This window comes from Podarcis erhardii (assembly GCF_964252035.2).
Source record: "Podarcis erhardii genome assembly, chromosome: 2".
Taxonomy (NCBI): Eukaryota; Metazoa; Chordata; class Lepidosauria; order Squamata; family Lacertidae; genus Podarcis; species Podarcis erhardii.
Genome location: NC_138498.1, coordinates 62,096,417 through 62,123,507, shown reverse-complemented (window position 1 = coordinate 62,123,507; position 27,091 = coordinate 62,096,417). Strand labels below are relative to the sequence as shown.

Below are 27,091 nucleotides of genomic sequence, written 5' to 3'. Positions count from 1 at the left end.
TTGTAATGAGAGTCTTCCTTTCATTTATCATCCAGTTGACTCAACTGTTTCTCTCAGCATTTCAGTGCTTTCCTCTATGTAATCCCTTGTGGCTCTCTATCAACCCAGTGTTGTGCTCTATTGTAGAAAAGGCAACAGAGCATAACATCAGGACTAGATTCCCAGAGCTAATGCATAAGGCTATTTCATCTGGGTTTTGCAAGAAGCGAGCTTTGTCATGTATTCTGGGGGCATTAGGGGCAAATGGTACTGATACTTCAGGAAATCATCTGAATAGCCAAGGATCAATTTACAGGGGAGCTGTTTTCAACTAAAAATTAGTAAATCCTTTTGCAAGCAACTGTTAATTGTAGCTCACTCTTCCTTCTTTGGCCATAGCCACAAAATAAGGGGCCAAATGCAGAACCCTTTCCCAATGAGAGCACAACACAAATTTCTGGATGGGTAAATTGCCATAGCAAATAGAAACGTAATTGCACATATATTTAAAAATGTATTCCAAAAACGGAAAAGCAATCCCCTAGTGGTGGATTTGCTGTCAAAATCCTTGATGGAGAATCATGCTGTTACGAAGCCTTTGCTTCACAGTTTGATGCTTGCATTGCAATTAGCACATCCTGCATCACAAGAGCCATGAACTTGCTTCTGCCTCCTTCCCTGACACTGCAGAGCAAACCTTACACAGAGGCAGAAGGCAACCCTGTAGCCCAGTAGACAGGTAAGGTGAACAAACCGAGCAATACCTGGGCCACCTGAGATGCTTAAGGAACAGCACCTGTGGGCATTTTAGCTATGAGATCAAGCCTTCCATATTTGTATAAAGCAGCTAGAAAATATTAACATGATGCTGTGTAGTTTCAAGGGTGGAAACTGCTATTTAGAAAGGGAAAGAAAAACAAGTGCCAGTGCTCCTGGGTCTTGTGATGAAGGTGCTAATTGCAATGCAGGCATCAAACAGTGAAGCAGCTAGATGGATCTTGCTTCAGACGAGCAGCATGGATGGATGCCATATAAAACTGAATGCAGGTGGTGATGTATAGTCCATGTGCAGCAGCACATTGTGTGCCTTGGCTGCTGTCCAGTGTAGCAAACCATAGACAGGGGGGTTTGTACTGGTGTATGGGCAGGGGAGCAGTGACATAGGGAGATTTCTGTAGCATCAGCACAAGCTGCCTTGTGGGTTCATTTCCAAGACCAGAGCTTCACATCAGTTTGTGCCTGGGTGCAACTGGCCACATTTTGCACGGCATAAAAAAAAAGGGCTTCCTTCTTCCCTCTCATGTGCCAATTCCATATTCCCAAATAGGCATGCAAAATTGGGAGGCAATTTCAAACCAGATCAGATATGAGAGGCAAACTAACAACAATTTTTGTCATCACAAACTACACTTATGGCAACTGGGAAAGAAGAATCTGTCCAAAATAGGGGAAGGAGGAGAATGAAACCCAATGGCATATCCCTGGTCTTCAGACATAGTTTGCAGGTTCACTGCTCACTAAGAACTAAACCTGCTGCCACTTCACAGTGTGTTACCGACAAGTGTAAAAGCATTGGGATGGCCGGTGCTTAATCATTTTATTCAATTAAATTGTATATCTATTAATTTGAAAGAAATTAAAGAACTCTCCCCGTCTGGCTACCCATATTTGCATATATTGTATAACTGAAGGGCCTCACCACAGAATTTCTGGCAGTAGGCCTATATATTGTCTCACCAGTTTCCCAAGGCGGCTTATTCATGCCGACTCAAATTATGCATAATAAACACCATCACTTCAGTCCTCTTTACAGAGCTAGAGAGGCCGAGCAGCTAAGGAGTTCGGAGTCTGGCTAGTTCCTGACTGCCTGTAAACCCTCTACGTTCAAAATGAGTGCTGTTTATTGCAGAGCTCCTACATGTGTCACCCTTGGGGGTGCAACGAGGAATGTGTCCTGGGCAACATGACCCTTTCCCGCTCTTCTGCCCCCCAGCCCAGCAGAAGAAAACAGCAGCTGCCCCCAGGCTTAGGGCACCGTCGCCTTCTCCTTCTACATGACCGAGACGGGGTTTTTGTGAGGCAGCCAATCAGCGCCTGTCCCAAAGGCGCGAACCACTGAAAACTCGCAAATGGGGCAAAAGAGGGCGGCAGGCCGGAGCTGGAGCTTGTAAGCCACTGCTTTGCGCGGCCTGCACCTGCCCGCGCAGGAAGGCGGGCGGGCAGGCGCTCCCCTCCCCTATTGGCTGCCGGCGCCTACAACGGCACGCGCCCGCGAGCAAGCCGCGCGCTCCCCTTCCGCTCAGTTGAGGTGTGTTTTAAAAAGGCGGGAGGGCCCAACACCGTGCCGAGCTTTCTGGACGCCGCGGTTCTGGCGCGCGGCAGCCAGGCGGCGCTATGCGCTCCGCTTGGAGCGGCGAGGTGCGGCATGCAAGCGGAGAAACGCAGCCTCTTGCAGCAGCAGCAGCAGCTCGATAAGCGCCGTGGAAGCGGATGGAATAGTAACCGGGCACGGGCGGGCGCCTGAGGAGACAGCGCGCGCGGAGTTTCTGGGCACCTGAGCAGGAGGAAGGAGGGATTCGGTGGGGATTGTTGCAAGCGGCGGATGCGGCCGAGGATTTAACCCCAGCTGGGACTTGCTGGCTGCCCTCGACGCCCATGGCTTGGCACAGCGGGGCGGGGAGTGCATAGCTCCGGTGAGTGCAGGCGTCTTTTCTCGCTTCGGACTTCTTCTCTCAGACTGGGTGAGCCGAGGAAGGAGAGGTCTTCGTTTGGGGGGCGCATTCCAGATCCGTTTCTGGAAACCGAACGCGCGCGCGCGCACACACCTTCCCTTCCTTCTGTCCAGATCCCACCTCGTTAGAAGAATGCAGCCCCGCTTGAAAACTCGGAGCGGCTGGGAACGTGCCGAGCCTTTCCTGCCTCTCCCGCAGAGGCAGGTTGCTGCCGCTCCGGCTTCGCGCTTTGGCTCGGGTGGGCGGCGTGGCCTCCGGAGGGGACTCCGCACCTTGCGCAGGGGGAGCGAGCGAGCGAGCGAGCGAGCAACCGCTCGGCTGGGCAGGCGCGGGGCTCGGAAGCGGCGTTTGACCACAGGCCAAGCCCCGACCCCGGCCCGGTGGGCACGTCCATTCCGGGGCATAATAGCCTGATCCAGGCATTGTTGGGGGCGGCCGGGGGCGGGCACGCAGCTGAGGAACGTGGCGGGCCTTTTAACCCTATAGCCATTACTCAGCGGTGCAAACTTTTAATTTAATAATGCACTTTCCAATCGATTGGTGCTTGCAGCCCGAAGTGAATTAGCAAAAGCGAGCCGAGGGTGTGTGTGTTTTTTGTTTTGTTTGCGTTCGCCTTGGAGGTTGGTGGCGGCGATGGGAGATTAATGAGGCTGACCTCCTGGGTGTTCTCAAGGAAGGTGATGGGAACTCCTTCCGAACTGTGCGACTGGAAAACCCGTAATGTATATTGAATTAAGTTAAATCAAAGCGGGGATCGATCTCCGAGCTGCTGAACTAGGGCTATAGGCTCTTATTGCTGTGTAGAATTAAAAGTTTCTGACCCCAACCCCAACCCCATTTAAAGGTTATTTAAGAAGTGCTGTCCTATAATACAATGCACGACTCCTTAATTCAAAACGCTACGCCTCCATCCGTCAGGCTGGACAGCCCCACCGGGATCTTTAGCTCTGAGCCGTTCGTCTGCCAAACGCCAAGCCCCAATCATTTGCAGGTGGACTTGGGAGTGAGCCATTGTGTTTTCACGTAAGAGTGTGCCATAGACTTCTATATACCTGTGCCTTTCTTTGAGTCTTTTAACACCTGTTAGGCACCCTGCTTCTAATCGCATTATGCGGAAGTAAACACAACGAAGTCACGGGGACTTGCTTCCACGGAAATGTGTTTCAAGCAGGGCTGTTGGGAGAGACATGCCAATCCAAGTATTTGTGCAAAGGGGAGAGATGTGGCTGCGACCGAGATGTGTGTTAAAGGATATCTAGCTTACAAAAAGATCACCATGATACTAACTGGCTGTGATCTCTGCCTTGGTCTGTGTGGTGCAAGCCCTTTTAAACAGAAGCATTAGGATAACAACATCCAGTCTGTTTGCACTGATAGAAATACTATCTTTATTTCTGCTGTAGATCGTAATTGCAAGCAGCTTATATTTCAGCTTTGAAACATTTGTTTCATGCTAAATCCTGACATGTACAGAGTCAGATCAGGTGTGATTTTTCCAGAAACAAAAATTGATCTGAATCTGACTCAGCTGTTATCAAAAAGCACAGGATAATCCCCCCTCCCTCTCACTGGAACTGTGCCCCTGGTTTGCAGACAGCTGGATGTATGTTCCTAAAAATGGCATTTTATAGGATCATCAGAATAATCTCTTGGTGTTTTTGAGGGGAATATTTTAAAAATACACACATGGTTACATTCTGAAAACAAACCTCTGGATGCATGCTTCTAAATTCCTCGCTTTGCTATGCTTCTCAATATGAAACCCCTCACCTGTGTTTTCATAATTTGGTATGGTATGAATTCTGTAAATGGTGTTCTGCAGAGATCTGCTTAACAATGTGAGCAGGAATAGTAATTACTACTGCAAAGGGCCAACTGCCCTGTATTTTTAGTGGCTACTTTAATTCTACACTGTACATAGTGGAAACCTAGAGTGTGGGGGTGATATGTGCAAATGAGCTGGGGTCACATCAGAGGTGTTCTGATACAGTGAGGTTTTTGCCCATATATACCTTTCATTTCTGACTGAGCCCTTGTTTTGCTAAGCGATTCAATGCTAATCTCATACACTTGTTGCATAATTATATGGGCGGGGGGACATCTGGCACTAAACATTGCATTTAAGGGTGACTTCTTTCCCTTAGCGGTGGGTTAGGTCATGAGATTTGTTCCGGCTGGATTCCTTGATGATGTTATCAGGTGTTTTTAGGACAAACTCTCTTTAACGTCATGTGAAAGAATGTAACTTTTATGTGTGAGGGAGAGAAAAATAATGGAATTGATCTCTTAAATGTATTATGCATATGAAATGTCATACTTCTATCCATGCAACTACATGCAAGACGAATTTCCCCCTTGCATTTTTTTAAATCTTTGTTTTTATCTCTATGTTCACATGTATGGTTTCTAATGGTTTTCCCAGGGGTTGCCAATGTGGCCCCTGTGATGGACACAATAGTGCCCCTGAAGCTTTCCTTCACTGCCTACAAAGTCTCTGAGCACCTCTACATTCAGTGCCCCCTTAATCATGAGCTGGGAAGTGTAGTCACTTTCCTCCCCCCTTGAAAAGTACATTGAGCTGAAGGAGGTATTTATAAGGGTGATGATGCTCATTCCCACTTCTTTTAGCTCTGTGCACTTTTCAAAAACTCAGATTAATTATGAGTTTTGTTTGGAATCTGACTTCTATCCAGTGCCACGGGTCTTACTCAAAAATCTGAACGCTCCTGCAACCTAAAAAGGTTGGCAAAACCTGACTTTACTATGAAAACCAGTGTGATAAATAAGCTCCAGGGGCAGGTGAGGGTTAATTCTGGCTGCAGTCCTCTGCACACCCACTTGGATGTAAGAAATAACCCACACCAATTCTGAGCGCATCACTGGCTAAGCACAGTTCTCTCCCCCACCCTGGGTATTTATTCATGTGAGAATTCATTTTGTAGAAGATACAAATATGTTTAATGTGCAAGGTTATTTATGGAAACGTGGATGATGCAAAAAAAAAAAAAAAAGTCATCTGCACATAATGTGACAGTCTATACAGTTGTGGATAGATAAGGTAAGGATAGATCCCCTTAGTGCCTGCAGACACAGAGGAACAGTCACTCACATCATAAAATGCGAGTTAAGTGAAAGCTGTGCAAACAAGCCATAATTATGCCAATAATAATAGTAATAATGGAAGTGTGTGGGTGCACATAGTGGAAGTGAAATCATTTCCAAAGGAGTAAAACAAAATCTGAAGAAATTGCTCTGGTGAGGAAATGTTATGTTTTACTTAATGTTTAATGCATAGAGTATTCGATTGCAATGGGACTCCCTCTTGAGAACCCTGTTTGTGTGGGAGACGGGAAGCATTTTCCTCCATGTGTTCCAAAATGAGATGCACAGATTGGTTCTTCCTAAATTCTGCTTTTTGTAGTCACTATTGGGAGATTCAAATGCCTGACTCCTACCACCCCCGGACACTCAAATGTTACATATAGAGGTCATGAAGCTGTGTGGGCAACTGTCACCTGCCGCCACCATGCCCAATTCCTCCCCCCTTCACTAACCATGCACTTGAAAAGGGATGGACTCTACACTCATATTGATCTATGTGCATAGAGCTCCACCCACCATGTGTGTATGAGAGGTCCTGATTATCCAGGATCTTTCATTGTGTGGGGTTCTACATGTGTAAGTCTATAACCTCCACAGTCCCATGGCACATTTGAGGGGGACCATCTGATTCCCCCATTATGAATTGCACAGCATCAGCTGATCCATCTTGGAGGTGGTGGGAGGCCACATTTTCCCCCAATCACCAGCCTACTTTCTATGTTAGTATGAAACTGTATTTTCATACTAAAGGCAGAACTAGCCAAGGAGGCTCTTGGGGGTAAGTCTATCTGGACCAAGCTTGATTTTGCCAGTGGTCTCTGATGGAAGAGACAATCCTTTCACAGTCATGCTGCCGCTTGAAACTTTACAGGTTTATAGCTGCTTTCTGGGCATGATGAAAATGTATCTCCTTATATGAAATGCAAACAAAAAATTCCCTGCACTGTTAATAGATTTGGCCAACTTACATTTCTTTCTTTTCTGCTGCTGTAATTTGGCTATCTGTACATTGGTTGCCCTTGTTTAAACAAGGTAATATGTTGACTGTATTTTATTTTCCTCATTATGCATGAGTGCCCTGCACATCTTATGACTTAAAATACCACCACCAAGTTGTACGCTACAAAAGGAATATATTTGGTTTTGGACTCTTTACCATCCCTGACCACTGACCATGCTCACTTGGGCTGATGAGAATTGTAATTTCACATTGGAATTATTCAGGTTGGAGTTCTTATACCTCTCATTTCTCTAAAACAAAAAAACAAAACCACACATACACACACTCTAGATAGCCAGATAATAATGGCCTAGTGATTGTCCACTGAAATAGAGCCTCCCTAAGAAATCTCCTCTGAAGAAAGCAGTTACTTGATTTGGGGATAGACTCTGGCTCGGTAATATGGCACATATTTTTGATACAGAAGTTCCCAAGTTCAATCCCTGGTAACTCCAGACAACAGGATCATATAACAGGTGATGGAAGGCGTGAGAACTTGGAGAGACACTTCCAATCAAAGTAGATAACAGTGGGCTAGATGGATCAGTGGTCTGACCTGATGCAATGCAGCTCCTTAATCTTTGTCTTCCTTCCCTAGCTTGGCTTATGTGTGTGGGTGCTTGTCAGCTGAATCACTGTTGATGCTGTGATGGTTGCGTGCATATCTACTTGTTGTTGTGACATCTAATAGCGCTAGGGGCCAATGGTGTGTGCGCACACTTCTATTTCAGAGGCGTTTTGCTAGAGGATTATAAAGCATTGCCTGTCAAAGTTTAGGAAGGTCTGAAAAATCATGTTAGTTATGATGGTAGCATACAGATTCTAGTTAGCTTTCCAAGCAAATAACACACACACATCCATCTTTATTGGGGCAGGGTGTCCCAGTTTGCTGCTTGAGGTGAAACAGGATGTGTCACCTTGGCCTGCTCTGCTGCTGGTGCTGCCATCTTTCCTGCTGCCCCTTCTCTGCCCATCCTGAAGGCTCTGCTGCTGGTAAAGAAGTGGCTCTAACATTGGTGCCGATTTTGCGTGAGATCCCGTGATATCTTTCATTCTCTGCAGAAGCTCACACAATTTTAGATGTCCTCTACAGCTTCACAACTAAAGTGGCTGAAAGGGCAGCGCTTCTGAGATTCTCTGCCTAGTGCGACCGAAGTGGTCACACTCCCTTAAATCCACCTTTGCTTTAGTGTTCTGTTATTCCATGAAGCCAAGTTTTCTTAATGATCCACTGCTGAAAAGATTTTGAGTCAAGTTCAGAAAATATAATTAACACAAGGTTGATTTATTTAAAAGCCCTTAGGAATAATTAAACAGTGCTAAAGTTCTGGATGATTCAATCTGTTGAGTGATACTTGAGGAGTTTTTCTTTTAAGTTATTCACTGATTTAATATTGTTATGAGATTTTTTTTGTGGGGGGAGGGTTAGGCTGAATCCCTGGGCTCCCTTCTAGTTCCTAGAATAGCCAAGCTGACTTCCTGCTGAGATAATGGGAGCACAAAGGAAGGGGTTCTGTGCGAGATGGTACAAGTACCGTAGTGCCTCAACTCACAGGTAGTTAGAAAGACAAAAGGCCAGAGTGGAGCAATGTGAGCTAGAAGCTGGAAAGAGACAATGAGAGCAATGTTGGATTTCTGTTTCAATCCAAGATTGCGGCTATGGGGGAATCAAGGCCCCCTTGAGGTGTTAATGCTGTGAACCCCTCCATTGTAAACTCAGGTTGTGTGTGTGTGTGTGTGTGTGTGTAAATAAACCACATACAGTGGTACCTTGGGTTAAGTACTTAATTCGTTCTGGAGGTCCGTTCTTAACCTGAAACTGTTCTTAACCTGAAGCACCACTTTAGCTAATGGGGCCTCCTGCTGCCGCTGCGCCGCCGGAGCACGATTTCTGTTCTCATCCTGAAGCAAAGTTCTTAACCTGAGGTACTATTTCTGGGTTAGCGGAGTCTGTAACCTGAAGCGTATGTAACCCGAGGTACCACTGTATTATAGAGACATATAAGTCCCCATTATACCTCATTCCAAGGAAACCAAACCCTGGGTAAGTGCCTGGAACTCCTGGAATCTGGCACCGCCTGGAGATTGGGGTAGCATGCAACAATATGGTGTTTCTTATATGTAACACGTATAAGACTTAACTGAAATCAAGCTTTATTCTGTGGCCCATTGATTACCACAGGTTTTCTTGATACGTATGCATTTTAAAATGATATCTTTCCATAGCTGGAAGCCAGTTTTGTTTGTATTGTTAATATTGATCAGACAAGGAGTGTTGCTCAAGCAAGTTAGACTTCCCCAAAAGCAAAGTTTTTGTTGTTTTTTTTAAATAGAATACATAATTACCCTGTGGGCCTTATTGACACAAAATACTGGCCAAGATGAATGCTTTTCAATTTTAGTATTAAATATTTTCCCGATACTATTGAACCAATTGTTTCAGGGTGAACATGATAACACACTTACCATTGTCACACAGATTTGATACAGGGCATAAATGAAAGTGCACCCAGGCTAGATTTACTGGGGGTGGGGTGGGGTGGGGTGGAACCTGGAGCAAAAATTTTCACTAGTCTTCCCCATAACAGCATGTAACTGCAGTAGCTCTATACCACTGGAGAATACTATACTATAAGCATGAAGGGGATAATTAAAAGTGCAAGGATGAGGAGGCTGTGGGCATGAGACCAACAGTTACTACTTGAGGAAGGAGAGGGCTGAGGAGGAAGTGATATTTGAGCCCCCCCCCCCCAAGATCTGGATTCAAAGACCAAAACCAAAAACAGGGAAAACCCCATGGGAAGGGAGTATGTGTAAAAATGCAGAAGAATTGTTAAGAAAAAAATACTGCTTTGTTTATTGTCAGATTGCTTGTTTTTTATTTATATGTCGTCCATCTGACAGGGTTCTCCAGCCATTCTAGGGGATGACACCCCCTCCAAAATAAGGACATCGAAGGGGCATAGGTCATAACCCACCTGGTTGGCAAGTTGAGTCAAACTATGATCACAGAAGCTTAGTTCTGGCTGGCTAGTGGTGCATGAAGGCCAACAGTAGTGTTACCAGCTCTTGAAATGAAAGATTCTGGTACTTGAGAAGAGTCTTTGCACAGATCTGGGACAGACCCCAACAGAAAAGCTGACATGGACCTTTTCCATGTTATTGCATGTCCCAGCCACCAAGCATACCATCCGTATGAGATATAACGTCACCGTGCATCAGACCCCATGTTTCCAGACTACAGCTCTGCCATAGTAAGAAAGAACTAACAGTAGCCACAGAGCAGGTAGCTCAATGAGCGAGGCAAGCCATGCATACTTGGATCAGGTCACATGCATGCATCATATGGTAAAGAATTAAGGCACCCAGGAAAGATCCTTAAAAAAACAATTTTATCTGTTTTAAAGGTACAGACACTTCTCATAATGATGTGATACTGAATTGGATAAACCACTGTTCTAAAGCAGCCTCCCCTGACCTGGTGCCTTCCAGGTGTTTTGGACTACAACTCCCATCAACAGCACAGTAGCCAAGAGTGGGTTTTGTTTCCATTCAGTTCGCTACTCAGAATCACACTCCCAGCATCACTTCCCCTAGTACTAGTGGAAATCCCATTTTTTCTTCAAGTTAAATGTTCAGATTCTTCTTGCTTTAATTCAATGGGCTTTTCATCTGGCTCTGCATTGACATTTAACTTGAATATTATGGAGGCTGATTTACTGAGATGAACACCATTTTTACACCTGGATAAGTACTACTGGGGTTGAGCTTGGGCAATTTAATCATGTCAACCATTGGAGTCTTGTTTTCTTCTTCTGGATAATGAGTCTAATAACAGTTTGCATAAGTATCAGGGGTAACCTGAAGCCTAATGACTGTTTGCACAGCATTTTGTAGATGAAAGGCATCCCATGTTAATTAAGAGAGGGATCCCTGATGCACATAGAGGTAACACGTTTACCGTATTTTTCGCCCTATAGGACGCACTTTTCCCCCTCCAAAAATGAAGGGGAAATCTGTGTGCGTCCTAAGGGGTGAATACAGGCTTTCACTGAAGCTTGGAGAGTGAGAGGGGTCGTGCGCACCGACCCCTCTCACTCTCCAGGCTTCAGGAAGCTATCAGCAAGCCTGGGGAGCCTGCGGGAGTTCCCGCGGGGCTCCCTAGGCTGCGGATAGCAGCTTGCCGCCCGGCACGCGGGGCGCCCTGAAGCAGAGCACCCCGTGCGCCGGGCAGACATCCACAGCGTGGGGAGCCCTGCGGGAGTTCCCACAGGGCTCCCCACACTGTGGATAGCACCCTGTCGCCCGGCGCGAGGGGTGCCCTGAAGCAGAGCGCCCCGCGCTTCGGGCAGACATCGGCCAGCCCCACAAGCTCGGGGGACAGCGGGGAGGCGCAGCGCCACCATCCCGCTGTTCCCCGACCTGGTTTTGGGGGGGAAATAAAGGAAAAAATGTTTTCCTTTATTCCCCCCCCCCAAAAAAAAACCTAGGTGCCTCCTATGGGACGGAGCATCCTATGGGACGAAAAATATGGTATATTAAATGTTGTTTACATTAAATACTTCGGTTAAACATATCGGAAGGGTTTTCTGTATCTGAGGACTGCAGGCTTCATCATAATGATTTCTGGGAGCTATGGCTTTTATTGGTTTTCATGACATTTCGTGTAGGCATTGGAAGCTTTAATGGTGTAGGGCAGGCATAGGCAAACTCCAGCTCTCCAGATGTTTGGGACTACAATTCCCATCACCCCTGACCAGTGGTTCTGTTAGCTAGGGATGATGGGAATTGTAGTCCCAAACATCTGGAGGGCTGGAGTTTGCCTATGCCTGGTGCAGGGTCTCAAGGCAGAGAACATGGTGGGAGCAATGCAGAGAGAATTCTTTCTTTTTTGAAGATCACACCATCTTGGATCATGAGTGCAACTAATCCAATTGAGAGTGGTTATCTGGCCTGATCCCCCCCCCCACTTAAATTCTCTTCCCTACCTTATTTAAAGGGTAACTAAGTGAAAGCTGGCACCACCATTAAACTCTCTCCCCTTGCCTCCCTCACTCTTTGGGTGTATTTCTCCTTTCCATCCTCCCCCTGCAAATGGCCCCAAACAGATCAACTGAAAATATCAGCACAGCGCTAGCATAAAGATGGTGTGATCTTGCTGTTTTGCTGTCTTCAGTGGTCCTCACTTGAACCTCTGCGGGCGGGGAGTGGGCACCTGTACTGATTACCACTTAAGTAGTGATTTCATTTAAGCTATGACAAACACTATTAATAATCAATTAATTAAACTATTAATAATCAATTTTTTAATACTGCCCTTCATCTGAGGATCACAGGGCAGTTTACAATATAAGAACACAAAAGTACACCACATAGTAACAACCAAAAGCAATACCCTGACAGTTTAAAGGGGCATAAATTGATTAATCAGCTGAAGGTCTGGTTATAGAGAATCATTTATGCCTGGCACCTAAAGATGCGTAATGAAGGCGCCAGGTGAGCCTCCCTGAGGGGGAACATTCCACAAATGTGGAGCCACCTTGATTTTTATATCCAATCCTCATTTCCCTATAAGTTTAATAAAGTCTTTCTAGGTTGGATTATGGAGTTGGCAGCCTGTGTTAAGACCCTATGGAGCAATCTTCCACATGCTTGATCACTTGGTCACTTTGGCTGCACCTCCCCCCCCCCCCCAAGATGCAGGGGAAGGAAGGAGGAAACACAGGAGGAGGAAACACAGGCTGAACATCACAGGCTGGAGTCTCCTTCTTTGGAGGTCTTTAAGCAGAGGCTTGACAACCATATGTCAGGAGTGCTCTGATGGTGTTTCCTGCTTGGCAGGGGGTTGGACTCGATGGCCCTTGTGGTCTGTTCCAACTCTGATTCTATGATTCTATGATCACACAGTGGCACCTGTGGAGTTTGTTGGCAGCTGGGTGGTGGTGGTTGTCTCTGTATAAGTGATTTCTTTTTTGCAACGAACAATGCTAGGGAACAGTGACAGCAGTAGCCGGTGTGGTGGGGGAGAGCTGTGGAGCCCCATCCTGACAGTGGCATCCCTCCAGTTGGCCATCTGGCCCAGGGGTGGGGCAAGGCAGGGCAGTGGAAAGGCTGGGGCTGTATAGGTGCTGGATTGGCTCCACTGGTGCCTCTGCACAGGTCTAGCCTCACCACCACCCTGCCTTCTCCAGCACCATCCAGATAGGGATGGGGGAGAACGTTGATTCAGTCCACAATGATAGGCGAACCTACCTAATTTGCACTTTTCTGAACAACATATGAACCAAAACCAACCCATCCTTTGAAATTTGCACATCTCTGAATTTTGCAACAGAGTTCTCTGGCCAAGAAATGTATGCAAAAGGCATACGCTGGGATTAAGTGTGCATAAAAATGCATATATCAGTGAAACATAACCTACAAGAAACGCATTCTGTTAGGGAAATTTGCTTTGCAAAAATATCTGTATTGAGAGAAAATCATACTAAAATGCTGATGGAAATTGTGAACTGATGTGGACATGTGGCGATCTGAGCTTACGGTAAATAAAAGCGAGAAACAGAGAGAAACAAAAATTGACAGATTCACCCATCCCTGACTGCAACTGGAGCTCTGATTCTTATTTTGGGAGGGCGGCTCTACTCTACTCCATTGACTGCTACTTAACAGCAAACCCCCTCCCCCAAAGGTTAAACTCACAGTCCCTAAGATTCCCTCTTACTCAGAAGTGGGTGATGGCAAGAGAGAGAGAAAGCATGGCATGCAGCCTGCGTTTCAGGGCTGGTGCCCAGTCTTTATTAACTGCCCTGGTGCAGTTAATGACTATGGTAGTACTGTGCTGTGACAATGCTTCTTTGTACCTCTGTGCTTCTTTGTTTATCATCGATTGGTACCATTATCAAGACTCCTTTCCATCTTGGACAGAGTGGCATGTGTGTAACTTTGGAGCCGATGATGCAGGTAAACCTTAGGGCAGTGAAGGATTGGATCTAATGGATATTCACTCAGCCATCTCTTCTGTCTGATCTCAACATTGTCCTGCGGCTCTGTGTTCTGTACTTGAGGATGGCAGGCACTGAAGCAGGCAGGAAATGCAAAGGGGGGGGGGCAATACGTTGGTCAGTCTGAGCCAGCTTTAAGGCTGGTTGGCACTGAATGATATTTGCAGACAACACCACATTTATATATTAGGCGTGCTTCAGTATTGAGCCAACAGCTAGTAGGCATATCATAGCTGTTTCAGATTTCTGACATTTAACTAATGTCATTTGTGACTCAGATCTTGCATTTTCTGCCTGGTTTTGTTTAGTTTTTATTTCAGCACATTCTGAACTGTATATAAATAGAGACTGGCTGAAAATTTAAATACAGAACTATCCAGTTGGCATTTTTCTCACACTGCTTGTGCCTAGCGAAGTATGACTTCCTGACCACTATGGAAGGGGTTTGCTTTCTTCCAGGACCAAACTGGATGGTATAAGAAATATGTGGTCATATTTCATGTGCCTTTTACAAAAAGAGAGATGGCAGTAACATGGCATTCAGGAACAGGGTGGTGGCATATGGGAAGGAGAACCAGTGTGGTATAGTGGTTACAAGATCAAACTAGGACCCAGGAGACCAGGGCTCCAATCCCCACTTGACATAAAGCTCACTTCATTTTTTAGAAACACATGCCAAATCCATTCTCTCTATAGAAACTTCAATTTGTCCCCTTCTAATACTTTATAAGACCCCCCCCCCATAGCTGATTTGGGGCACCAATTTGTCACTACATCTGAGGAAAAGGTGTCAAAGTTTAGTTGAGGAGGACCTAAGTGCACATTGTGTTATGAACTGGAGATTAATCTATTGTCTTCCTCCATTAGCAGTCTTTTAAATTAACAGAATCTTTACATTCGTTGCTTGTTATGTGCATTGAATGGGCTCTTGGTTTTCCACCCCCTCTAGTAACAAAGCTTGTCTGTCAGTTTGAGAATGTAGCGTGTCCCTCCTTCACACTACTACTAAGGCACTTAACACATTAGAACCTGATTGCTAGACAGTAATCCTTTCTAAGGTGCAATCTCTTCTCTTGAACATGGAATATGTGCTTACCCACATGCATCTTTGCTGCCTATTTCCTCCGGGGGTCATTCATGACAAAAACTTTGAAACTGGGATTATGAAACGTGACAGCAGCTCTCATCCTGCAGATCAGCTTCATCCTGGCTTCTGCCACTGGTGCATTTTGTTTGCTAGGGTGATAATTACATCTGCTGAAAGCATTTCTGCCCTACTAAAAAAATAGCTGATTGGATTTCAAAAGAATCTCATTTGAAATCTGAACCAAAATATAGCCTTTCTTGCCACTTACACATTTCTTTGCTCATTCAATCCACACACATTTGTCCTTGCTTACAAGGTTATCGATTAGCTAATATACATATTTTTAAATGGTTGGTATTTATAGTGTTGCACGCCACCCCAATCTGAATGGTGCAAGATTCCAGGGGTTCCAGGCACTTACAGAGTTCACGTTTCTTTCAGAATGAGGCACAGTGGAGACTGGTGTCTTTATGATATAAGATTTATTTACACATATGTGTGATCACGTTTCATGTGCTGTTTTTTAAAAAAGAAAGAAATAGAAGGGGGGAAACACTTGAAACTACGATGGAGGGGTTCATTGCATTAACACCCCCAAAAGGGTCTTGTTTCTCCCACAGCTTCAGCCTTGGCTCTGTCTCTCTCCCTAGCTTGCTGCTTTTCTTCTGATTCATATCTCTGCAACTCTCAACCTTGGCTTTGTCCACAAGTTGAGAAAGGGGCCCCACCCATTTACCACCTTACACAGAGCCCCTTTCCTTTCTTCCCCCGTAATGGCCCATCACCCAGGCAATTGCTTCACCAGGAAGCTAGCCTGGCTTATATATTTAACACTTGCTGGATTCAGGGGCTAGAAAGGTCTTAGCAGACCTCCTGCTTCCCTGCCTCAAACACATTATCTGTAACATCCAATGAGGTCTGCCCTCATTGGGACTTCTGGTTTATATTCTTCCTCCTCCACACACCCTGCTCCCCCAAAGCCTGCTCTTGAGGGGTCCTCCAGGTCAATGGAGAAAATTTGAGGGGCTGGAGGGGGAATAAAAATAATAAGCCTTTGCTGCATAAGCAGACACTTGCTTGTACTACATTGGATCTTTCCCCATACCTTGTAGTTTATGGGAGGAATTCAGCATAGTGCCATTACCATTGTTCCATCAGCACAAGGTTTTCAGCTTGCCAGATTGAATAATCTCCCTCCCAGTGCTATCCTTGGGGTTCTCCTGACCCTACTGAGCCAATTTCCAGAGGCACAGGGCAGGAGGAGAGAGAAGGGCAGAAAGCACCGTTGCTCTAGCGAACCTCTTTGTGAGGGCATCCACTGACAGGACTAGTTTGTTGAAAGTTCATGCTGCAGCGGAAAAAAGAACTAGGACGGCAACAGAAAAGGGCAGCATTTTTTTTTTTTTTTAAATGCTGACTTTCTGACGGGCACTCCAGATTCTTCCTTTGTAGATGTAACTTGAATTCAAGGTGGGGATGCGGAGGATATTCTTTTGCAGACAAGGCTCAAGCTGTAGTTGCGAAGGAAGAATGATCCCTTTACATCCCTGGCTTGAATTCAAATGACATTCCTTTGAGTTGAAGCTGCATCTGCAAAGCAAGAAAGGAAAGAGTTGGGAGTGTACATAAAGTGCACTCCCATCTCTTTCCTTTGAAGTTGAATCACCTGATGTTATCATGATGCTAGGTGATTGAGAGTGGGGTGGCGTCACCCATTTGTTGAAGTTGCCCATGGTGTATGGATGACCTCAGGATCTGACCCACTGACTAGATCTCTGCCCCATCCTGCCTTAAAGATACATTTAGGCTTTCCAATGATGTTTTGGTGCAATAAATGTCATGTTTTCAGAGATCAAAGATGATAAAAATTCAGGTGTTATGTGATTAGAATAACATGGAAGTCAGGTCTAGGCATTTTAGAGGGGAGGCGGTCAGTCTTCTTACATGGCATGTAGATTTTTATTTGAACACGCACAGAAGAATGCATGCATTTGAAGTAATTTTAGATGGTTGTAAGTGAAGACATTGTGACAACTGCTGTCAATAAAATGACATTTGTTCTGAGGAGCAGATGGTACTCTGGAAGTGACAAATGGATTCAGTTTGAGTGCAACTGAAACATAGCACTAGATACGTAATCGTAAAATCCCACTGAAACTCATGAACCTGCACAATCCATTTTATATTTAAACATACACAGGTCTGCATTTAGAAATATCAGCAACTCTATGAGTCAAAGCCCTCTCCATGCACTTGGGTGGGTATTGGAGCAGAGGGCACTGGTGCTGCTGGCCTTGTCCTGGATAATCTTAGTGGCGTCATACTTTGCTATGACTGAATTTAGAGCCCCATGCAAAACAATAGCCAAGCATTGCTAACTGAACACCAGGGAATATAGGTGAAAACTTAGCTATTGGGTTTCTGTGTGTGGATGAGAAGGATGGAGAAAGTTACTTGAATTGGCTTAGAGGGATCGGGACCATCTGGGCATAAAGATCAGCAGTCTCTCAGGCATTTATACAAGAGTGGGAGATAGGAAAGGAGGCATCTTACAGGGGAGGAGTGCTGGAGGTGTCCTCACTGATGAGGATAGTGCAGCTATTTGGGAAGTGTCCCTCCATCAGCATGGCAGTGGATGAAGTCCACTTGCTGCAGCCTTCCTCTGGCAACTTCCTCTGCCTCTTCCATAGTTGTAGATGTCCTTTGTGTAGCTCAGGAAAATGCTCTGTGTGGTCGCACTCTCTCCAGCTGCCATATTTCCAGCATCCTACTTTGGATTTAGATTCAGGTCAAGGTAGAATCCTGTTGGCCATTCATTGTGTCTCCTGATCTCTGTTGGGTTGGTAGCTACTATCTGGAATGGCAAAACTGCAACACAGCAAAGAGTAGACCAGTAGTTGCCTCCCTCTGGCTTAGCAAATATGATCAAGCCTCCATTGAACTAGTCTTGTAACTCTGGAGCAGGGTAAACAACCAAAGTAATTTTCTGCCCTGTGGTATGTGCTAGGGTGCAGTTTCTAAGTGAACTTTTAAGTTCCATCTGAAACTGCCACATCAACATGCTGGCTTCCTTGTTTGGCATGTACTTAAAGCTGGAATATAAATGGAGTTGAGTACTTAATGGAGTCTTACAGAGGTCATGCTTTTTCCCCCAGAATAGCCTGTCAAGCCAGATTTGCAATTTTATTTCCTAAAAGCCATTTCAATTCATCAACTTTGAAATTGAGTCCATTTACAAATAAGCATTTAGGTCTACACCTGGCAAATTCCAGTAGGTCTCTGAATGAGCAACTCACAAAGTACAGAGGTAGTATTTAGAGACAGAACAAATTCGCACAAAAACTTACTCACAAATTGACTTTTGCAATTTGGAGCTTTTCATTTCTCTCTCTTCATTTCATTTCTTTCTCTCTCTCTCTCTCTCTCTCTCTCTCACACACACACACACACACACACACTGCCTTCCCATTTCTGTTTATTATCAAGTTTGATCTTCTTTCCCTTCCTTCCATGTCACACTTTAGCATGACCAAGAAGCAGATCCAAATGGAAAAGCTATTCATGGAAGATGCATTGGTTTTCTCATTGCCTTTGGTGAGCTCAAGTAAATGGGTTGCAACCAGAGATGCAGTTGAGAGCAACCTTTTAGAGGCCCTGTGACAACGGATCAAAATAATAATGATCTGATATTGAAAGAAAATCACAATCAAATTTTCTTAGTTCAATGCTGTCCTGTTAGAGCACGCACATGAGAAACCTCCAGATATGAAGCTTTCTGTGAGTTGGTGTGTTGCGAGTTCCCACCGACTTCAGAGCCTAGTAGAATATTTGCGAGTAGCCGAGTAGAAGTTTCAAGGTAAATTGTATGGGGGGGCCTAAGATTTTGACCATGGGGCCTCCACAGGGTTTTATCCGGCACTATTGCATTGGTTTAGCAGCTGCACAACGTCATGGTTCTAGACTAATAGCCTGCTGCTTTCCAGGGCCCTCCAGTAAGGACATTCCACCCACCTCTCCCCCCACCCCCAAGAAACACAGCTGTAGAGGTTGCTAACTCCTCAGTTACTGTCGCAAGCTGCCACTGTCTGAATGTGTGTTTATATCTAGCAGTGGTTTTGGGACTATGTCACGGCCCCTTCATGTGTGTGAAAATGGAATGGACAATTGTCATTTTTGAGGGTTTGTCTTGCTAGGAGAAGCAGAAGGGAAAGTAATTTGGCTGCAAAACATTTCACACCTCCCATTGCAACGCTCACAAAATGGCTAACTTTGAGCTAGGAGGACCCTGCAGACTTCACTCCTTCATTTAGTAACACCTACGCAGAAAACTGCTTTCAGCTAGTCATTCAGCAGTCGGTGTCGCTCAAAATGGTTACGTTCCCCCAGACATTGTCTGATGCTCTTGTTGTAATGCTGGAGCCTTTTATCACTGTTGGCAGCTTTTGCTCTGGCTGCACATTGTATTTCAGTATGACAACATCCTGCTATGAAAAGAGCTGTAATAATACATTAATGCATACTACAAGCGCTAAATGCAGCCTCATGAGTGGTTCATATTCCAAATGGCCAAGCACTGGTGGGGATATACAGTGATTATGCATAAAATAGCCATTGTAAAGCCTCCAAAAATCAGCCTCTGACACATTTATTATAGCCCAGTTTTTTGATCAATTAAATTTAGCTGTGATGTTTTATCCAGTATATAAAACAGATTGTATAATTTTACACTGTATCATTAACATGAGGTTGTAGATCCGTGGTGTGCCACACTGGTATGGCTGGAGAGGATGACAAGTGTGGTGGGGAGATTCAATGATGATCAAAGAAATATTTAAACATTTCATTATAGTACAATAAGCCAAACCTTGGCTTGGCTGCCATGCTGCACTGACCTGACATACCCAAGGAGAAGCAAAGTGGCTGCAATCTGTGCCTGAGCCTAGCTGGTAGGAAAGAACTTTCCGCTTGTTGTTTTCCAATCAAAATGTTCAAAACCCAACTCTGCAGCTGCATTTTTAGGATCCCCTTGTCTTTTCTTTCCACGGCTGGAAAAGCAGCAGGAGGGGTGGTTTTGAAAGGGGAAATGGCTGTCAAGGAAAGGGTTAAGCAGCTTCACCACGGACTGCAGTGGTTCTCAAAGGGTGTGGCAGGAGAGGATGGCAAGCGCAATGGGAAGATTCAAGCGCAATCTACATTATATTTTGGGAAATCCATTTTCTTATGTAGCTGCATTATTTTATACTTTCTGGATGTCCCATGTTCATATTGTAAAGTAGATGTGCTCTGTGTTATAAATAAAGCACTGCAAAGAGTTTTTTCTTTTTGTTATTTAGTGTCTTGCTTGTCAATAAACAATTCAGTGTGGCACAATTTTTATTCTGAAAGTGTGGCCCATGGAGAACGTGTGAGAACCAGATTTATCTTACTGGCTCTCCAGACCTAGTACAAAACGGTGCAGGGTTCACAGTAGGTAAGTACTGGTTGCTTGGGGGCTGTGTGCACACCATACATTTAAAGTGTATTGCTTCCCCCAAGAATCCTGGGAATTGTAGTTTGCCCCTCACAGGGCTGCAATTCCCAGCACCCTATAGTTTTGAGGATTCCTTGGAGGAAGTCATGAGTTTTAAAAATACGGTGTGCACTCAGCCACAGTCTGACAGCAGCACCCTAACCATGTCTATTCAAAGGTAAGGCCTATTGAACACAGTGGGACTTACTACCAGGAAAGTGAGGTTAGGACTGTAGCGGAAATCTGCATCAAATCTGCTATGGTATTTTACCAATCCAGTTAATGCTAATATGCATAACCGGCCTCCATCTGTGCTACAGGGGATACAATTTGATACCACTCTTGGTGTACTGATTTGATGGAGCATGAATACAGGAAGGGCATTAACAAAGGGTTGCCCTTTGGTCCACTCCCTTCCCCTGCCTCTGTTGTTTCCTTTGTTTCTATTTTCTAGATGGAAAGGTCCTCAGTGTACAAACCAACCTTCTCATTCTTTGTGGCTGGGGAGACCTAGGCTCAAATTCTAACTCAGCATCAAAGCTCACTGGCTAGCCATGGGCCAGTCAATAGCTCTCAGTCTAGGAGACAGGAGAACTTTGTAGCCTCTGCCTTGAGCTCTTCGGATAAAAAGTGGAATGAAAAGGTTGAAAATAAATATATTTGTAAAATGCCACGTACATGGAAACAACATAACAGCAGCAGCAACAAAAGATAATTAATTGAAAGAATCAGATAATTAAAAATCACACATAGTAACACATGTTTTAAAAAGATGGGGGTGAATTTAACAACCCTCTTGGGGAAAAAATAAGGCAATTGCCTAACATTTAGGGTACTACTTAATATATATTACTTTGCGAATATCTACCTTGCATTGGGATTTTATATTGAATGTTCAGATATAGAGCCTGTTTGCCATTGACTTGCACCTTAGAATAAAGATACTCTGTATTCAAAGTATATCCCCCTCCTCACCCTGCAATGGATTATTTGTGATAAGATCTAATTTCACTTGGGAAGCCTTTGCTGCAGTCAGGAGGACTTCACAATTCTGCCGATTGATGTGCAATCCTACGTGATAAAAAGCTAAAGTAGCTTGTTTTCATGTATTTCCTTCGCTGCTGTTGGAGTGGCTTCAAATTAATCATCAGATGGAGAGTCTGCAAAGCTGCTGTTGCCTGTGCAAGAGATAGCAAACCTCTGCAGTTCATAACATAACAAGCATTGTTCTTTGTGTCCATTATCTAAATAACGATGCTAATGTGGATGCCATGTCGCTCATTTTGCCCCTTGCCTTTTATTTATAATTTCCAGGTCACTTCCACGCTCTCCTTTTCTGCCTAATAATGCTGCTTCCTGCTGTTCTGCTAATAACAGCTACTTCTGAAACACAGTCGTGCATGCTAACTGAAGTCCTGGGACCATGTTGCATAGTTATCTATTTTGGACAACCTGTCATGCAGAAGAAGCTATCTTACATTGTTACTTGTAGCTGTGAATCCTCACCATAAATAGCGCCAGGAGAGAGAGAGAGTGTGTGTGTGTGGTTCCACCAGAGAAAATTTGGGATAGGGGAAAATGTGATGAGTAAGAGAGCAGACATGCATCAGATAAATTTTTTGTTTCATTTATTGCATGTATAAAGGTAAAGGCACCCCTGACCATTCGGTCCAGTCACGGACGACTCTGGGTTGTGCGCTCATCTTGCTCTATAGGCCGAGGAAGCCGGTGTTTGTCCGCAGGCAGCTTCCGAGTCATGTGGCCAGCATGACTAAGCCACTTCTGGCAAACCAGAGCAGCACACGGAAATGCCGTTTACTTTCCCGCTGGAGCAGTACCTATTTATCTATTTGCACTTGACGTGCTTTCGAACTGCTAGGTGGGCAGGAGCTGGGACCAAACAACGGGAGCTCACCCCGTTGTGGGGATTCGAACTGCCGACCTTCCGATCGGCAAGCCCGAGGCTCTGTGGTTTAGACCACAGTGCCACCCGCATCTCCTTATTGCATGTATAGCCCACCTTTTTCCCAAGGAGCTCAATGTGACAAAAGCTTAATCTCCACAACCACTCCGTGAGTTAGGTTAGGCTGAAAGACTATAACTGGCCCAAGGTCACTCAGTGAGCTTCATGGCCAAGTGGGGATTTGGACCCTGGTCTCCCATGTCCTTGTCTGACACTTAAATCTCCATACAGAATTTTAAAAATAATAATGAGGAAACAGAATGGAATGGACTTATGAACAAACACAGGCAAAATTCCACATGCAGGATGGAAATAAATGGATCTGTCTGCATGGTTGGGGTGGGGAGAAGATGGAGAGATCGGAGGAAAATGAAAGAAATGCATTGCATTCTTTGACTTGAAATATACATCAGAAAATTTATTCTCTGTAATAGCATGCACAACAGTTTAAATGACTTCTCTCTCCTCACCCCAAAAGTCCTTTCAATTATTCCCATCATCCCACATCTATTAATGGTGTCGTTTCCCTTTAATGGAGCCCATGGGATTCTGTGAGTACACACCACATAAAAATTACATTTACTATCTGTGGAACTGACTGTGTTTTTCGAAGCAAAAACTATGTTTTCCTTCAATGCTGCCTTTTGTGCTTAGGCACTAGTGCTCGAGGCAGAGCATTTCATGAAAGATTTATGTAAAGCAGGGTCTGTTCTCTGAGGCAGCAAGAGAAAGTTGTGTTGCAGCATGCTAATGCAGAGTGGAGCTGAAGGGTTTTGTTCAACATGCATAATATAGCACAGGTTGGCACAGCCCAAGATTTCATTTTGGGAGGGAAAAACGTTAGTGGCATTTTATAGCCTTAGGTTGATACATGTTAAATCTAGCAGCACAGGAGAAAGATCCCAGCCATGCACTGGTGGATTCCTAAGTGTGAATCTAGCAGTTACTGAAAAATAAACGTCCTCATGGTACACACACACTCTACACGACATAACACAAACATCCAAAATACAGCTCTTAAGAGAGGAATCACATCAGTTTGTTATTCTGGATTCTAGTTATTTAGGGACTAGAAACATTTAATCCTGTTCACAGGATTTTTGTGTTTCTGAGGGCCAAATTAGATATGTTGCTAAATATGTTGCATAGAGGGTACCATTTGTTGGGAAGCTTTTCTCTCATGGCTTATACAGTGGTACCTCGGGTTAAGAACTTAATTCGTTCTGGAGGTCCGTTCTTAACCTGAAACTGTTCTTAACCTGAGGTACCACTTTAGCTAATGGGGCCTCGCGCCGCCACCGCACAGTTTCTGTTCTCATCCTGAGGTAAAGTTCTTAACCCAAGCTACTATTTCTGGGTTAGCAGAGTCTGTAATCTGAAGCGTCTGTAACCTGAAGCATCTGTAACCCGAGGTACCACTGTACCCTTACAGTAGCCATGAAGAGACAATTAATGTGGGATATAGTAGTCTTTCAGGCCCCCAAGCTGTAGAAGTCTTTAAAGGCAAACACTAGCATTTTGAAGTAGTCTGTCAGCCAGCAAAGCTGTGTGAGCACTGGCAAGATACGTCCCCACCAGTCAGTTCCAGTTAGTAATTTTGTGCATTGGATACTGATGAAGCAGTGTTCCTTGGAGGGATCTTTGGTATGGCAGAGGCAAAGTAGAATCTGTAAGTCAGAGCAGAGACACCTTAAATGCTTCATGGTGCTTTGGCTATTCAGGCATTTTTTAAAAAATGCTGCAGACAAGCATCTGCTGAAAGTGAAAGCAATTTCTCTAAACAACAATAATGCCAATGTGGGGTGATGGGGAAGGCAAAGAGTGGAGGGCAGTAATGGTCAGTGACGTTGTGAAGGCAGAGCAGGGTTATTCATTTGCCTTCCCAACACAGAATGTCACTGCCAGTTCCTGATAGGGGAAGGAGTTGTAGTTATAATATAATAATAATTATTTATTATTTATACTCTGCCCATCTGGCTAGGTTTCCCCAGCCACTCTGGGCGGCTTCCAACAAAATATTAAAATACAATAGTCTATTAAACATTAAAAGCTTCCCTAAACAGGGCTGCCTTCAGATGTCTTCTAAAAGTCTGGTAGTTGTTTTTCTCTTTGACATCTGGTGGGAGGGTGTTCCACAGGGCGGGTGCCACTACCGGGAAGGCCCTCTGCCTGGTGCCCTGTAACTTGGCTTCTTGCAGTGAGGGAACCGCCAGAAGGCCCTTGGCACTGGACCTCAGTGTCTGGGCAGAACTATGGAGGTGGAGACGCTCCTTCAGGTATACTGGACTGAGGCCGTTTAGGGCTTTCACTGTCAGCACCAACACTTTGGATTGTGCTCGGAAATGTACTGGGAGCCAATGTAGGTCTTTTAAGACCGGTGTTATTGGTCTTGGCGGCCACTCCCAATCACCAGTCTAGCTGCCACATTCCGGATTAGTTGTAGTTTCTGGGTCACCTTCAAAGGGAGCCCCACGTAGAGCGCATTGCAGTAGTCCAAGCAAGAGATAACTAGAGCATGCACCACTCTGGCGAGACAGTCTGCAGGCAGGTGGGGTCTCAGCCTGCGTACCAGATGGAGCTGATAAACAGCTGCCCTGTACACAGAATTGACCTGCACCTCCATGGACAGCTGTGAGTCAAAAATGACTCCCAGGCTGCGTACCTGGTCCTTCAGGGACACAGTTACCCCATTCAAGACCAGGGAGTCCTCCACACCTGCCCACCTCCTGTTCCCCCAAAACAGTACTTCTGTCTTGTCAGAATTCAACCTCAATCAATTGTAGGGATCCCAGAGTGGTGTGACCATGGCTGCAGAGCCAATCCAACATTCCTGCCACTATTCCCTGCACTGAACTGCCACATCTTGTGCCTCTACCTCTAAAGAACCAGCAGTGATACTCAATGTTGGGAAGGCGATTGAACAACACTGCTCTGCCTGTATCGTCTCACTGACCACTGTTGATGGAGGGAAAGCTCCGCTATGATTGATGAGTCAAGCTTTCAATCAGAGGGAATTATGTTATCCAGAAAGCTAATCCCTTTTAGTTCTTCCCACCTCAAAATCAACTTTAAATATGCCTGGCACAAAATTCGAATTACATGCAACAAAAATCCCTGGACCAGTTTGTCTTCAATTTGGCAGGTTTCTTATACACAGACGCCTCTCCTGTCTGCAGTTCCCAGACCAATTGTCCCTCAAACACTACTGGAGATTGATTCATTTTTTTCACTCTCTCTAAAACTGTAATGACTGCCTTTGCAAGAAAAACACTGCACCCGACCTGCAGTTTGGCAAGATTCTTGCCCTCTGAAGGAGTGATATTGCCTGCAAATTGCATGCTATTCTTCCCAAAAATAAACAGATTATAGATGTTTCCTTTAAAAGCAACAACAACATCAAATTCCAGAGGTTTCTAGCACGGAAGCCCCTGAACCTATTTGCCTTTAATTTGGCAGACTTTGCCCACTCTGGAGGGGCTAGTGTACCTGGAAATTTCATTCACTTCTTACAAAAGAGACCAAAAGGTACAGCTGTTAAAAAAAGAAATATCTTAGGAACATAGACAACTTCCTAGTTCAAAGCTGTCTATGCAACTTCAGCACTCCCTTTTGAGAACCTGTCTTCCCAACTTCATATAAAAATGTTAGCTTATATGGTGGGACACTCCCTTGCACTATTATTATTATTATTTATTGACTTTATATATTGCCATATACCCGGAGGTCTTGGGGCGGTTCACTACCCCATTTCTTTTTCTCATGAAGGCTTCTGCATGCTTCTTTAATATTTTCAGCTTGTTTTGTAACAGAAGGCAGAAAATAATGCTTGTAGCAGATTATTCAATCTCCAGAGCAAACATTAAAGTTTGCAACTGTCTTTGGAGGGAATACACAATGGCAAAACCCAAAGCTGAAACATGTCATTGTAGTGGAAAACAGGTTACTCTGCCTATATCAGTCGGTTTGTCAAGATGAGCTTGGATTGCTTTTTCTTTGGGGGTTCTACCCAAGGGAAGGTGAATGGTTGCGCTGGGAAATAAGAACTCAGCAAAAAATGATGAAGGAAGCCTCAGATGGAATCTTATCTGAAAACCATAACAAGAAAAGATAATGGGCTGGATGTAGTGATGTGACCAGCCTTCGTAATTACACAGTTTAGAATGCAAACTTGGTACCCTTATGAAATGCACCAGTCTTCTGAATCATTCTGTCTCCACCCCAGTTCTTCTCTGTTTTGGTTTGTAATTCTAACCAAAGAAGTATTCTCTCCTCCCTCTCCCATTTACCAAATTACTTGGCCACAGCTGGTGTGCTGGTGGCAACAGTAGGGTCTTTTTCTTTCTGTCCTCTCCCTTCCTGATACTTGGAGTGCTTCTTTGTCTGTGTTCAGAAGCCTAAGAGATGTAACTTTCCCAGAGTGCCCAATCACTTTCTGGAACTCTGGGGGAAATACATTTCCCATCATCCATAGTGGTAGCAGGTAGCAACATTGTTGCAGCAAGAATATTTGTACTGGGTCTGGGGAGAAGAAAGAAGAAACAGCCACAACAGCAGCTGCCACTGATACTACCACCATCACTGCCATAGCCTGGTAAGGCATTAGGGCAGGCATTCCCAACCTGCAGCCCTCCAGATGTTTTGGTCTACAACTCCCATGATCCTTAGCTAACAGGACCAGTGGTCAGGGATGATGGGAATTGTAGTCCAAAACATCTGGA

At 44.8% G+C, this 27,091-nt stretch overlaps 1 protein-coding gene across 2 annotated transcripts in view; it reads left to right on the top strand.

Moving 5' to 3' along the window:
• The first annotated feature begins 2,371 nt into the window (after positions 1–2,371).
• The window catches only part of RASGEF1C (RasGEF domain family member 1C), a 93,153-nt gene continuing 68,433 nt past the window's right edge, over positions 2,372–27,091 (top strand). The window contains exon 1 of one of the 2 annotated variants that reach the window (XM_081851458.1): positions 2,372–2,672. The gene's annotated coding sequence lies outside the window, so the exon portion shown is untranslated. The remainder of the gene's footprint in view (positions 2,673–27,091) is intronic. The other variant, XM_081851460.1, reaches the window with a different exon arrangement.